This window comes from Lingula anatina, chromosome 1, assembly GCF_051362555.1.
Source record: "Lingula anatina isolate TDL-2025a chromosome 1, LinAna3.0, whole genome shotgun sequence".
Classification (NCBI taxonomy): Eukaryota; Metazoa; Brachiopoda; class Lingulata; order Lingulida; family Lingulidae; genus Lingula; species Lingula anatina.
This window is the reverse complement of record NC_141767.1, coordinates 66,590,953-66,596,952: the sequence shown is the minus strand read 5'-3', so window position 1 is coordinate 66,596,952 and position 6,000 is coordinate 66,590,953. Positions and strand designations below refer to the sequence as shown.

General features: G+C 35.3%; 1 long non-coding RNA gene across 1 annotated transcript; it reads left to right on the top strand.

The window, feature by feature from the left end:
- On the top strand, positions 1-2,974 carry LOC147764898 (uncharacterized). Its single transcript, XR_015335599.1, has 2 exons — positions 1-2,437; positions 2,599-2,974. It is a non-coding gene; the product is annotated as an uncharacterized LOC147764898 (long non-coding RNA).
- The last annotated feature ends 3,026 nt before the right edge of the window (positions 2,975-6,000 follow it).

Genomic DNA, 6,000 nt, shown 5'->3' with positions numbered 1-6,000 from the left:
TTCTGCGTCCCTTCTGCATTCAAAAATGTGGTCAGGACGCTCAACGGTCGCCAAAGCAATTAAATCATGTCTCAGTATAAAGGCGTCTGCGTCCCTTGTGCGTCCTTTGAACGACCGAATCTTGATTTTACCTGTAAAACTGCGAGCAACCTGCCTGCCTCCACTGTACGTCCCCTGTGCAACCCAAGGCATCCATTGCGATGTTTGAGCGACCATTGAGCATTCTTGCTGCGTTCTCTGTACCTTCATCGGCGATCAGTGGCGTCTATTCTACGATCATTCTGCATCCTGCTTGACCGATGAGCGTTGTTTGGGCGTCCTTCTCTATATTCTAACTCATATTTTTCATCGGTTCTAACCAGGTCATCCAATAAGGAACATTTCCAGCACACAAAACAAATAAATGGGAATAAACGCTTTAAACTATAGTGATGCAAGGTCTGCATGGACTGATAATCAGCCAGATGCTCATTGTTTTCCTTATAAGAAGGATGGACAGGCGCCGAAAACGAGAAAGTATGACTGACACAACATAGAATGTTTGAATCCGTTTTCAAATGAAGCATTCAGCAAAAAGTTCTGACAATTAATGCATCTTGTAAAAAAGGCAAAATATTCGTTTTATAATAACCTCAAAAAAAAAAAATGGATCGTTTCATGAATTTTAGGGGAAAAAACAATCAGAGACTGATATGAGACCACTGTTGCCCTTAGAATTCCTGTCTGGTGAAAAATACCTCAGCACGGCCCCGTTTGAGAGTGAAAAAAATAACGTTCTACGTGTCGAACACTGGACGATCTTTGAGTTTTCATTCTGCAACCAAAGCGATGCTTGTGCCTCCTTTCTACGACCGCGGCGATGCTTGTGCGTCCTCTCTGCGACCGCAGCGGTGTTTGTGCGTTCTCTCTGCGACCACGGCGATGCTTGTGCGTCCTTTCTGCGTCCATTGAGCAACCATCCTCCATCGCGTTCTCTCTGCGATTGTTTTGAACATGCTCAAAACTTCACGGTGTCCATGGCGTCCTCAGCGATGCTTGAACGTTCTTTGTGCGACCTTGGCGATCACTGTGCGTTCTTTGAGCGTCCGACGGCGTCCTGGCCAGTTTCATGGTCGCACAAAGGACGCAGAAAGGACGCCGTCCAGTGTAAAAGGGGTTTAACAGGTTGTGTGAATGAAAATTTGATACCATATGAGACTCATGAATGGTTGAAAAACTTGAGTGAGATCACATGAAATGGCTCGAGAAAAACTGAAAAATGTGCAGAACGTCAAAAACAATTGTATGATGCAAAGCTGAGAGAGTGAATATACTTGTGGTCAGAAGGTATATTTGAAAGTCATAAGAAGGGAGAAAGTAAGAAACTTAGACCTATCTATAGAGGACCATATGATGTTATCAAAGCAACTCCACCTCTCTATACAATTAAAGATAAAAAAGGAAAAATCCAGGTGGTACATCATGACAAATTGAGAAAATTTGTTGAAAGAGAAGGTGCTTTTCATTTGAATGAACCACAGTTAGTGGAACCAATTATAAAAAGGTCAAGCTTTGGTATGTAGCCGTATGAATGTATTGTCTTCACTGGTGTTCGTCTTTTGTTTTGTCACGTGGGCGTCATCTTACTTTCTCATTCCCATTGGTCATCTTATCCGCCTTTCGTCATTTATAAATATCGTCACCGCCCTTTTCTGTCATTCTTATTTGCTCATCGCTCTGTATATCTTTGCAGGTACGTGGTCAATATAGTTTTGTTAATTCTTTTATTAACATTATCATTATTATTATAGTTATCATATAGTAAGGTTATAGCTATGAATAAGATTATTATGATGATTGCATTCTTGTTTGCTCATCGCTCTGTATATCTTTGCAGCACAATGGTCTTGAATAAACGAGAATAAAAACAAAGAAAAGTGTACTTTGTTATGAACCGTTACAGTGTAGTGAACCATTAATTAGTACTGATAGTCTTCTAAATTTGCATACATGAGATATGCATATTTGTTTAAGTTTTAATTATTCAAATGCATATAGGCATGACATGTTGCATGGCAGTTCATTTAAAATGTAAAGCAAGATATAATTTTTATGTATTTACAATGAAGTTTTAATGTATATAGGCATGGCATGTTTCATGTCAGTTATGAAAGTTAATTTAAAATGCAAATTAAGATAGAGTATAAAGGCAGTGACTGAGCCACAAAGAGGGGGATACTAGTAGATTGACACAGAGAAGTGACACGGAGAGAGAGTTAGGGAGACAGTTATAGATACCACAGAGAGAGATGGAGAAAGAGAGCAGAGACCCCGAGTTATACAGTCGATTGAATAAATCATGTAGCAGAAAACTATACCTGCTTGTCTCAGTTGACTTATTGGTGAAAAAGTAACTCTAAGAAGGTGTGAATAACCAGCTGGCTGGTTATTACAACAGGTAGACAAATTAAGATGCCATCTCACTTCAGAGACTTTACCTTAGAATGATTATATTGATTTATATGTTGTTTATTAGTTAAGGTAAAGTTTTATTTCCTTAAATTTTTGGCAGTGCTGAAATAGAAGGAATTTATTCTAATCATTTGTATTTTCATTTAGATCATGGATGATACAAACATATTGCAAATAGATGTACAGGAAGAGACCCCATATGCATGGATACAAGATTGGAAAGAAAATCCAAACACTTTAACTGTTCTTTAAAAGCTGTCCAGCCAAGAGTTTTGAAAGAGTGTTTGTGGGAAGAATGTGGAGGGAAAACCTCCTTACTGAAAAAGAATATGATTGGATAATAGACAATTTTGACAGATATGCTAATGAACTATCCACAGAAAATCATATTAATATTATCTATTATCTTAGGGGAAAATTGTATGGGTATTAAAAGGTCTAAAAATAAAATATAATACATAACAAGGCAGCAAAGCTGTCAAATGTACAGACAAAAAACAGAAAATAAAGATGCAAAAAAGGTCATTTTGTCAATTTTGATGCAATAATAAATAATGCTTATAATAGCACTGTCAGTCAACACTGAATTTTAATCTTGCACAACAGGTAACATGGTCAATAACAGGAGCGGACCCAGAGATATTTTCTGACAGTATTACAAAGTATCTATGTTGATCCATCCTCCATTTTGATGGTCTTCCAACAGAAAAAAATAGATACCAGTCAATATAAACTTAATAACCTGACTGTCTTCAGGAAGACCCAGAAGATGGTCCACCCCTTCAATAAAATTACAGTTTCAGGACCATGAGAGTTCAAATTCACATTATGAAACTCTCAATATTTGAAAAATGATGACAGTGCATAAAATAATATTACATAATGTTTAAAGACATAAAAAACAATACAACTGCTTATGTGGAAATACAGAAAATGTGCAGAGCCCCAGGCAGATGAGAGTTAAAAGTCACAAATGCAAGTGTTTGAGAAAAAATTATAAAGGAAAACATAACAAAGCTAGAAAAGCACTTTGAGAGTGCAGACCTCTGTCAAGGCAGCAATTGTTGATTATTATTGATAATTGATTGATTATTGTTCCAGACCACCACCAAAAATTAATCATTGTCCTCTTTGGCCCACTTCCGACAGTTCCTGAAAATTTCTGCAAAATCAGTCCATAACTTTTTGTGTTATGTGGATGACAGACAAACGGGGGTGAAAATATGACCTCCTTGGCAGAGCTTGAGGTAAATATAATTCCAATGAAGATGCTATTCAAACTTTTAATCTTCCAGTTTGATATATATATATATATATATATATATATATATATATATATATATATATATATATATATATATATTATTTAAAACTTATTTGCAATATTAAACAAAATTTACCTGCATAATTATCACTGCTTCCTTATTATTAATCTAGCAGAGAGCTTTACCTTTGGGAGTTTACAGGGAAATATCAACAAGTGTGCTTTATGTAATCTCATTTAATGGCCTATTAAGGCAAATGACTTTATAACTCTGAAATTAATCTAGTGATACCCAAGGGTAATTTACAGACTGACCCACTCAAAGGTCTTTAGGCCCATAAGTCACACTTTAAGAAAAGCACAAAATCATAATGCCCAAAATAGGAGACTACCAATCCTGATGCAATAATACATTATGTTTAACTGCACAGTCAACATCAACTTATGCACAACAGGTAACACAGACAAAATTAAAAGCATAAGGCTTCAGGCCCATCGGAGTTCAAGTTTATACTTAAAAAGTGCCAGAATGAGAAAAATGAAAATTTCACAAAAAATGCATAAATTCAATAAAAATGATAATCCAATAGAGCTGGTTTTCTCATATGAGCTGAAGGCCAATCCTAAAAATCGTACTTGTAAGTTATAAATGATAATAAGTAGAACAGTTTTCTTTTCATAATGTTTGCAGTAGCAGTGCAAAAAGATTGTTGTCAATTTTGATGTAACATTACATAATAAATTAGAGAATAATTATCACCAATTTTTGTTTATTGACTATAAATAGGATGGACATGTAGAAAATATGATTACCATTCGGCTTCATGTCCATGGGAGCTCTGAGTCCCACAATGAATATGCCAAAAAGATAATGAATATTACACTAAAATGTATAGCTTCCAGAAAAAGAAGCCAATTAGACTGCTTTTCCAACTCAGGCTGCATTTTAGTCCTGTGTTTCTTTTTTGACAGTCATAAATAACACAGTTTTCCCATAATGGTCATCAAGGCAGCAGCACCCAAAATTGTGTTTTCTTCTATTTTGATGCAACATTACATAATGCTTAACGGCATAATGACCATCGATTTTTAATAATAAAATATAAGTGTCATGAATTTTCAGAAAATGTGACTAGCATGGGTCTTCAAGCCCGTGGAGGTTCTAAGTCACACCTTGGAAATGCCAATATGTGAAAAATTACATTTTCACAAAAAACTGTTTAATTGCCAGAAAAATTAACCAAACAGACTGCATTGCCTACTGAAGCTGTATTTTAGACCCATGTTTCTTTCCTGTAAGTTTGAGAACAGTAATTGACACGATTTTCCTTAAATGGTCATCATGGGAGCAGTGCCCAAAACAGGGGTTTCTTCAAATTTTGATGCAACATTACATAATGTTTAACAGCATAATGACCATCAATTTTTAATTATAAAATATTAGTATAACGCATATTCAGAAAATGTGACAAGCAAAGGTCTTCAGGATCATGGAACTTCAAAGTCATACATTGAAAATGCCAATATGTGAAAAATTAAATTTTCACAAAAAAGTGCTTAACTACCAGAAAAATTTACCAAACAGACTGCATTGCCTACTGAAGCTGTATTTTAGACCCATGTTTCTTTCCTGTAAGTTTGAGAACAGTAAGTGACATGACTTTCCTTAAATGGTCATCATGGGAGCAGTGCCCAAAATAGGGGTTTCTTCAAATTTTGATGCAATATTACATAATGTTTTACAGCATAATGACCATCCATTTTTCATAATAAATTATACCTGTCATGGATTTTAAGAAAATGTGACTAGCATGGGTCTTCAAGCCCGTGGAGGTTCTAAGTCACACCTTGGAAATGCCAATAAGTAAAAAATTAAATTTTCACAAAAAACTGTTTAATTGCCAGAAAAATTTACCAAACAGACTGCATTGTCTACTGAAGCTGTATTTTAGACCCATGTTTCTTTCCTGTAAGTTTGAGAACAGTAATTGACATGATTTTCCTTAAATGGTCATCATGGGAGCAGTGCCCAAAATAGGGGTTTCTTCAAATTTTGATGCAACATTACATAATGTTTTGCAGCATAATGACCATCAATTTTTAATTATAAAATATTAGTATCATGGTTATTCAGAAAATGTGACTAGCATAAGTCTTCAGGCCCATGGAACTTTAAAGTCACATATTGAAAATGCCAAAATGTAAACAAGACAGCACTGTTCTGAAATGGGTTTATTTCCATTTTTAACACTATTTTAACATAAAACAAAACTAGAGGATCAGAG